The sequence below is a fragment of the Manis pentadactyla genome, chromosome 10, assembly GCF_030020395.1.
Source record: "Manis pentadactyla isolate mManPen7 chromosome 10, mManPen7.hap1, whole genome shotgun sequence".
NCBI lineage: Eukaryota > Metazoa > Chordata > Mammalia > Pholidota > Manidae > Manis > Manis pentadactyla.
In genome coordinates, this window is record NC_080028.1 from 99,544,323 (window position 1) to 99,553,531 (window position 9,209).

The 9,209-nt window shown below is 40.2% G+C and overlaps 1 long non-coding RNA gene across 3 annotated transcripts; it reads left to right on the forward strand.

Moving 5' to 3' along the window:
* Nucleotides 1-24: 24 nt before the first annotated feature.
* Nucleotides 25-9,167, forward strand: LOC118918321 (uncharacterized). 3 transcript variants are annotated; one of them, XR_005027093.2, is made up of 4 exons: nt 25-164; nt 2,558-2,674; nt 7,158-7,243; nt 8,119-9,167. It is a non-coding gene; the product is annotated as an uncharacterized LOC118918321 (long non-coding RNA). The 3 variants fall into 3 exon arrangements; XR_008992238.1 differs by having other exon boundaries at nt 58-168; XR_008992237.1 differs by lacking the exon at nt 25-164 and adding an exon at nt 687-823.
* Nucleotides 9,168-9,209: the final 42 nt, after the last annotated feature.

The window sequence follows — 9,209 nt, forward strand, 5'->3', positions numbered from 1 at the left end:
TACCGAGGATTCTGACTCTCCCTCGGGTGTCAGCGATTTCCTTTAATTAATGAAATCACACTTCCCTGTGAGGGCATTTTTTTCTCTCTTTCTGATCTTAAGAGCTGTACAGGACTACTGTGTGAAAAAATGTAAGAGGAATGATGGACAGTGACTGTAATGGGGTATGTGGTGGGGGCTTGATAATGGGGGGAATCTAGTAACCACAATGTTGCTCATGCAACTGTATATTAATGATAACAAGATTTTTTTTAAAAAGTAAGAGGAAAATAAAAATTAATCCGTGATGGTATCACTCAAGATAGAGCCGGTATTGGGGGTGTCGGGAAGGATGCAGCTTATGCGGGGTTCTGAAGATTTTACCATTCGGAGGGGAGAGAGTGCAAAACTAGGCAGAAAAGTGGGCATTTCTGTAGGATAAGAAAATAAATCATGAGGAATTATAAACGGAACGAAGCTGACAAACAAGATCCTCTGCATAATTTGTGGGGCCCAGTGCAAAATAAAAGAATGGGATTCCCTGCCTAAAAGCAGGAAAAAAAGTGCTGTTAAAGGTACTAAAATATGAAGATTTCCCTTTCTTTGCAGCCTCTCTCGACTGTTAGCTGTTTGCTACTTAATGTTATGAATAAAAATCTTAAATTATGATCATTAATTTTACCGTTTGTCTTTATATTGGGCAATATCAGTCTTCAATGCAAGTATAAGAGCACTTAACGTGGACGGTGAATAGCTAAAAATACACAATTTCTATCTCAAGGCTTGGCCATGGAGGATAACCAGAGCTGGTCAGAAGAGATGAACATAGGACAGACCCAAAAAGGTTGGAGGCAGAAAAGGGGATCCCTGGCACAGAGCAGGACAGGGGAGCACACTTGTGGGGATACTGGCTGGACCGGTGCCATGGCTCCTGTGAGCCAGGGTCTGCCCTGGGTCGAATGGAGTATGCACATGAGCCTAATGGCTGCTGTGACTTTGCTGGGGCAAGGAAGTTAAGCCAGGCATTTCCCCTTTCCATGCTTCATCACCTCAACCCATAGACAGAGGGCAACCCTCAACCTCAGTGCTAGGATGTGCAATGTATCTGAATCAGGGGTGAGTGAAAGGCTTGTCCCTCTGGAGTTGACTACTTAAGTGTGGGATACCAACCATTATGCCCTGTTCAGAGAGGCTTCAGGGCACACCGGTTCAACCCAACCCACTCTGAGGCAGCCAGACCCACTCAGCACCTGCACCCAGTCCCCTACCTAAATGGAGGGTGGCAGTGGTCATTGGGCAGGAGCAGAGAGCAGGAAGCCAGGCTGCCAGGGCACAGAGGAGCAGGCAGCCTAGAGCCCGTTCTGAGGAGGCTAGGAGGTAGTAAGAGTGGAGCCATGCAGAGCCTAGGCTCTGAGTCTCTGTTGCATGCTCCATTGTCTCACTAGACCTCACTTGCAAAACACAAATTCAAAGGCAAAATTATTAGGACTTTAAAGATGGTGACTGCAGAGCAGTAAGATCTGATTGTGGGGCCCTTCTACCCCTGTGAAAATACACTGGTCAGTCATCCACAAAGTTAGCCCTGCTGCCAGATACCACAAACAACACAGAATTCTGGAAAATGACAATATTTTTCTTAGTTAACTACTTCACATATTTATGTAATACTCTTTCCTCTCTTTTTCACTATATACTCTTTAATCACATCTTTATATGACAATGATTTTTTCTGTGTATCTGTGTGTTGACATTAAAAGTGCAGAACACTAATTTTTTCTTTTTATTGACACTTAATTGACATAATTATATTTGTTTCAGGTGGACAAGATTTGCATATATTATGATTTGATATTTGCATACATTATGAAATGATCACCACAATAAGTCATTAACCTCTGTAACCAAACATAGCTACAAAGTTTTTTTCTTGTGATGAGAACTTTTGAGATCTATTATCTTAGTAACTTCCAAATATACAATCCAGTATTATTAACTATAGACATCATGTTGTACCTTATGTCCACATAACTTATTTATTTTTTAGCTGGAAGTTTGTTTTAACCCCCTTCACCCATTTTGCCTATCTCCCTGGCCCCAACAATGATTTTGAAATATTTTCTTTAGAGAGGAAAGAAAAATGAGCTTTTCTCCAGCATGGTTGATTGAAACAAATTTTTGATAGTTTGGAAACATTTCTTTCATCTCCTCAATTTGCTATTGGTAATATCATGGAATTTTTTAGGACTATTGTCACATTTGGGAACACCTCACGTTATATCACATAAAAGCTGCAAGATTTCAGGGCATTTCTGTTTTTCTCATGCTGAAACTAACGCGATACTTTTTAAATTTGGTGACACTAATTAACCAGCACACTAGCACTTCTTGTGTCTCATGGATTTGGTGGTTTTTGAAATATATTTACAAATTACTTGACACTTCCCTTATGAGGGGAACTTAAATGTGGGCTGGACTTAGTGACTTGCTTCTAACAAATAGAATATGGCAGAGATGATGTCATGTCTCTTCCAAGAGTAGGTCATATTAAAGGTCTTCTTCTTTGTCTTTGCTCTCTTAGATCACTCACTCTCAGCCACCAGTCATGAGGACACTCAGGCAGCTGTTTGAAGAAACTGAACCTTTTTTTGAAGAGCCCCAAGGACCTGGAGTGGGGGTGGCTTCTGCCAATAGCCATGTGAGTGAACCATCTTGGAAGCAGGGCTCCAGCCCCTGTCAAACCTTTGGATGAATGTAACCTTGGTTAATGTTTTAATTGTAACTGTTGAAGAGATTTAATTAAAAATAAAATCTCTTGCCCACCCAGTAAAACCTCTGCTCAAAATGTAGAAAAGAATGAAACAGGTTTTATGATTGAATAAGCATCCAGCTAAGCTGTTAGGTGTATCCCAGGCTATCTGGTAAAGAGATTTCAAAGGCAGAAGGAAGTTTTACCCTCTTGTATGGCCAGGCAAATACAATCCATCCCATACATATGAATCGTCCTTGTCCAAGAGAAACAAGAAAACTTCTCACCCCTTTCAGACGAGCAGGAAGTTATAACTCAGAGCCAGGCAAATAGGCAAAACACCTACAGAGACAGAGAGATAAAGTGCCATCCTCTTTGGCTCCAAGGGACCCCATGAAAGACAGTCCTACAACGCAAAACTGGCAAAGGGCTTATTTAGCTTTCAAAAAGATTTACATACATCTGACAGAGACAGATAGGATTCAAAATTACAAGTTTTCTAAAGAAAATGCTGAAAGAAAAGGTGTGTGTGTGTGGCAGGGGGCAGTCATCTTTCCCTTTTGGCACCAGGAAAATTTTAATTTTTGTAGATTTGTATTTACCCAACCTCATGATATTTCCTAAGTGAGCAGCACCCAGCTAAGCTACTCCCAGATTCCTGGCCTTACAAAACTGTGAGATAATGAATATTTGCTATTTTCAGATCCTAAGATTTAGAGTAATTTGTTACCCAATCACAGATAACCAATATAGGAGTAATGCATAAGTCATCCAACTGCATCTGAAGACACATGAGATATTTGAGTTCCACCAGGGATGGTGCCTTACATAGACTACAGAGGAATTGTGATCATTCTATTTCTGAGCTTTCGTAAAAGCAAGATTGAATCTTACATCTATAATTATACATACTGGATTGAGTCTATTCACACAGGAGAGAATTTCCACTTTGATGGAGTGTCATGAAGAACCCTGTCTACCACTTGTTGTTTTACATTTTTACTCATTAGAAGGGTTTTTTTTGCAAACTAACATCTGACCTTCATCCTGCACACTTTGTTTCTCCCCCACTAGACACAGAGATGTAACTTACATCCCCAGGTCCCCTTCCAAGAAAGGGCTCGCTGCACAGCTGCAGTAAAGTCAGTCAGGATCCAACCATCAGCATCGACGAGGCTGGCCACAGCTACAGATTGCCACTTCACCCAAGGTCATACCCTCCATAGGGCAGCCCATATCTACTTCTGGTGATGGATTGCAGTGTGTATAAAGGCCTGGCCATCTCACTTTGATGAGGGACACTCTAATGGGCCACTCTTAGTCCAGAACTCCCCATCCTCACATGTTGGAGCTGGAATTCATAGTACCTGTGTGGCCAAAAACCCCAAAGAGAAATGTATTTTAAACCCAAACTTTAAAGAATTACCACGGTAAGTTTTCAAGAATAAGGGTTCTCAGTAAAATACTACAACACACACACACACACACACACACACACACACACACACACACACACACAAAAAAAAAAAAGCCACTGTAAGAAACAGCAGACAAGAAACTGAAATAATGGACCTACAAAAATTTCAGTTATTAGAATTAGCAGACACAAAATATAAATGTGTTTAACATGTTTAAGTAGATAAAAGGAATAAAAATATGAATGAGGAATAAGAGACTATAAGAAATGATCAGACATATTGTCAAAAGAACCAAATAGAACTTAGAAATGAAAACCATAACAGTTGATATTAGAAAATCAATAGGTGAATCAGAGACTAAACATAGCTAAAGAGAGAATTAGTAAAATGAAAGTTAAATATGAAGAAATTAAACAGAATGTTGCACCATGAGTTAAAGAGATGGGAAATATATGAGAGTTTGAAAAAATTAAGAAACATAGAGAATAGAGTCAAAAAGAAGCAAAAATGTCTAATTGGAGTTTCAGAAGGAAGGAAAAAAATAGAGAAAAAGAGGGAAACAATATTTAGAGAGATAATTACTGAGAATTTTCCAAAACTAATGAAATATCTGAATTGTCAGATTTAGGAATCCCAGTGAATCCCAAGGGAGATAAAGAAAATGAAATCTCTTCCCAAACACTGAAGAATGGTTCTCAGTGAATAAGGGTGAAGTGAAGAATGTCAAGAGCAAAGAGAAAATTTTGAAATCAGTCATAGAGAAAAAACATATAACCCTACTGGGTTGAATAGTGTTCCCACCTCCCTTACAAATTCATATCCATCTGGAACCTCCAAATGTGAACTTCTTTGGAAATAGGATCTTTGCAGATGTAATTAGTAATGAGGTCATATTGGATTAAGGTGAGTCTTAATACAATGACTGGTGTCCTTATAAGAGGAAATAGATGCAGATACACACACACACACACATACCATGTGAAGACACAAACACACATGGAAAACACTATATGATGGTTGATGATGGAATAGTGCATCTATCAGCCAAGGAGTGAGAGGGCTGCTGGTAACTACCAGAACGTTGGGAGATATTCTCTGACAGAGCCTCAAGAAGGAATCAACACTGCCAACAGCTTGATTTTAGACTTCTGGTCTTCCAAATTTTGATAGAATACATTCCCTCCCATTATTTGAAGTCACCCAGCTTGTGGAAATTTGTCATGGAAACCCTAGGAAACAAATACATCTACCTTTTACAACAGAATGACCATTAGACTGGCAGCTGACTTCTCAAGACAAAAAATGGAAGTGAGAGACCAATGGAATAATATCTTCAAAGTGATGAGAAAATAGAACTGTCAACCAAGAAATGTATACTTCCTAAAACTATCTTTCAAGATAAAAAGACATTTCAGATACAAAAACTGAAAGACTTTACTACTAACAGAGCCTCACTACAAAATAATCCTAAGGTAAAGATTGTACCGATGAAGAATGAAAATGATCCCAGAAGGAAGGAATGAGAATTCAGGAGGTGAAAATAAGAATTCTGCAGTGGTGGAAACTTTGGGATCCCCCCAAAACACAAGAACTCAGTGACCAGCCTTTCATTACACAGAAGCTCTGCATCCAGGGGACAATGGGCTTGAGTTGTAGGATGAAGTTTTCCACTAAGCATGCGAAGAAACTGACAAAATCGTTATGACTTGACAGTTCACATCCTAATTTGCACTTTATTTGTGTCCATTTCCACAGTATATCTTTCAAAAATGTCAGTTGGTATTCAGTCTGAGGAAGGCTAATAATAAGGTTTGGGGATGAATATCTTGTGCAAATGAGAAATGGCTTTGTACTCTTGATATAGGTGTAAATCTCCTCATTTATTTTTGGGACCTTAGGATCATTTTTTGTAACTAAGTAATGTGTTTTCTGTGAGCATTATGTATTTTAAATACTTTTACCAACTGGTTAAGTGTAAAAATTTGAAACCACTCTTAATATGTTGGGCTACTCATTAGCAAGCATAATTTGTTTCACTGATCCCCTATTTTTGGACATCCTGGTTGCCCCTGATTTGGCCTCCTCATTGACAAGCATTGCAAAACAAACTGATTTGTATAGTAAGATGTTGCCAAACTGTATAAATATTTACATAAAGCAAAACCTGTGTATTTAAACAATGTAACTGGAGTCCTGTCACTCCATTTTTCTTCCTATAAGTTAAAAAGATTCGGAGCAAGCACACAACCACTTTTCATTCTTAGAAACAGATGCATAAAATGATCTTCTATTACAGAAATACAACAAAAAGTATCTAAATACTTTGAAAAAGCTGTCTTCTGTTCATTTCTCCCTCCATTTGGGGTATAGTGTGTGTATATCTTTTTGGGGAAATAGAGTAAACTTGTAAGAAATTTTCTTTTTTGGTAAAAAGTTATAGCATATTGGCTCATACTGACATTGTTATGACATTACATATTACATTGATATGTAAGAGATGTGACATTTCTTTTCACTATTTTCTAGAGCTTATGAGACAAAGTTTCAGCCTCAAGTGAGCATCATCAAAATTTTCTACGCACATTTCAGTTTGCTATGTAATGTAGTGACATAAAATCACACTTTATTTTCTCTTATTTCTTTTTGTATGTAAGTTTGCTGTGAAAATGCAAACTTCTGAATGTGAATGAGGCTATACCTGAGATTTATTTCTGCATATTTTGTATCTGAGCACATGATGTCTTCAGAAGGACTATGAATTATTTTGTGTGTATACACATATACATGTGTATATCTCAATACACACACACATACTTTTGAATTATATAAAATTATTTCAAGAGAACAATTTTCTGCATATTCCTTTGCCAGTCAGGATTAAATTAATGATTGCTTAACGATCCTGGACAATCTGAGGATCGCTTTCTCATGAAGTAGACTTAACTGATAACAGATACTTAGAAATGGCAAACAGAGAAATGGCATGTACCTCGCTCTTCTCTCTTTCTCTGCAGACTGGTCCATGGCTTCTCTGGCCCACCTGGCAAGCTCACATCTCTTATGTTCCAGAGAGAAATCACAGTGAACCTGGAATCTCAAGGTATACATTTTAAATCCTGTCAGGAAGAATTCTGATTGTCTAGCTTAGGCCAGGGGTCCACTGCAAGTCCAACAAACTAGCCAAGTGGGCAAAGATACATTGTGGAAAACAGCTGCCAAGGGTCCACTGGGCATATGCAAGGAGGGGCAATGGGTGGGGCCTGTGCAGCCAGCAGGAGAGAGCTGCCCACCACACTTCCCATGCCAAGGCAGGCTCTCTGGCTCTACCGAAAACATTCTATGCATCCTCTGGCCTTGGAATTCAGTCAGGAAGAACAGTCCATCTGCAACCCTGTCCAAAGCTTGATCTCTGATTCCTCATTTCAGGTCCTAGACTCACCCTTTTCCAGAATGACTGATAGTACAATCTATATTCCCATCAGGAGAAACACGTCTCCAGAAAGACGACCCTGTAGAAGTGAGCATCAGTGTGTTCCCCAGCACATCATTCCATTCTGGGTGACAGTGCATAGACATCAACGGTCCAGCTGCACCTGAGTTGCTCCAGTCAACCCATTCCTTCTCCTTCTCATCCAGGCTTCAAAAAGCTTGTTTCAGCCAAGGCTGTCTTGTTACATCCAGTTTTGTATTTTTTCTTTTTTCTTTGTGTCATAAGCATTCTTCCATGAACGTAACAATTCTTCAACATTTTAATTGCTGTATTATATTCTAACATTTGACTGTTGCATACTTTATGTCACCAATCCCTATGTTTGGACACTCTGGTTGCTCCTAACTCCACAACAAGTAAGCAAGTATGTGCCTCGATGTCTGTTTACACTTCTGACTGTTTCTGTGGGGTGAATTTCCTAGTAACTGATATGACCCATTTCACTAGACAGGGGTGTACAAGAATGTCATGGATTTTTTTTTCAGTGCTCAAATTGCAATGTTTCTAAGACTTCCATGGCTCAACCTGGCAGGAAGTCTGGTCTTTCCTCTGAGGATCCTCTCTTCAAGGGAATCCAGGGGTATCCCCAAGGATGTGGCCATGTGCCGCAACTCTGTCCTGGTGGTGGCCTGGCACCTTGGCCCAGCTCCTATGCTCTGAGCCACCACTTCTGCGCACACTGGTTGCATTCCCTGAACCAATTCCCTCCCAACACACACCAGTCTATTCAGCACAACTAAGGTGTCTGCCTGGGGCTCAGTGGGGTTTGCTCCCAGGGTGGTGCTTTCAGCCCATGCCAGGGCCTCTCCCCCAACAGATCTGAGTGGATGACGCAACTCACCTCCCCTTAGTGGAAGTCCCCAGTGCCATCCCAGAGGGCTCTCCCCTTCTGTACCCTACAGTTCTTCCTGCCCCTGGACACTCTACACTGGGGACATCCATTTCATTCTGTGGAAACCCCCCACGCTAACCCCATGTGGTCCAAGGACACACAGTCAGTGAATTTATTCAGTGCTGGCAACATGAAGAATACAGTCAAATCTCTTTACAGAAAATATTTTCCTTACCTTTCAGGGAGCTGCAGATGAAGATGTAACCAATTTGCACAGCCAACTCTAAACCCCTTGGTCTGTGAAATAGCATTTGGTTTCATGGTGACCTCACAGTTTCCCCCAGATGCTGTGTGGGTCCTGCCTTTCCATCAGGTAAATTTTCTAAGACAAAGGGAATCTTCGAAATGAGGTAGCCATCATCTTTCCATCCAGAAACCAGAACTGCCAACTATCAAATGTGATTCCTGTGTTAAAAGTTAAAAACTGATCAAATTCCTTTTTATGGGGTACCCACAATACCCCAGGGTAGAATGAATGTGTCAAGCAGCCCAGATGTTTTATTTCAGGGGCTGTAAACTCACAGCTGGGCTCCATCTGGCTCACAGAAATTTTTCCTTTGGCTCATAATTGACAATCTTTCTTATAATTTTGAATTGGTTGCCATTTCATGAGCACATTTTAAATAAAAGTGTGTATGTCTAGCTTCCTTGGAGAAAGCCTTAAGGTCTGGGATCACCAGGCTC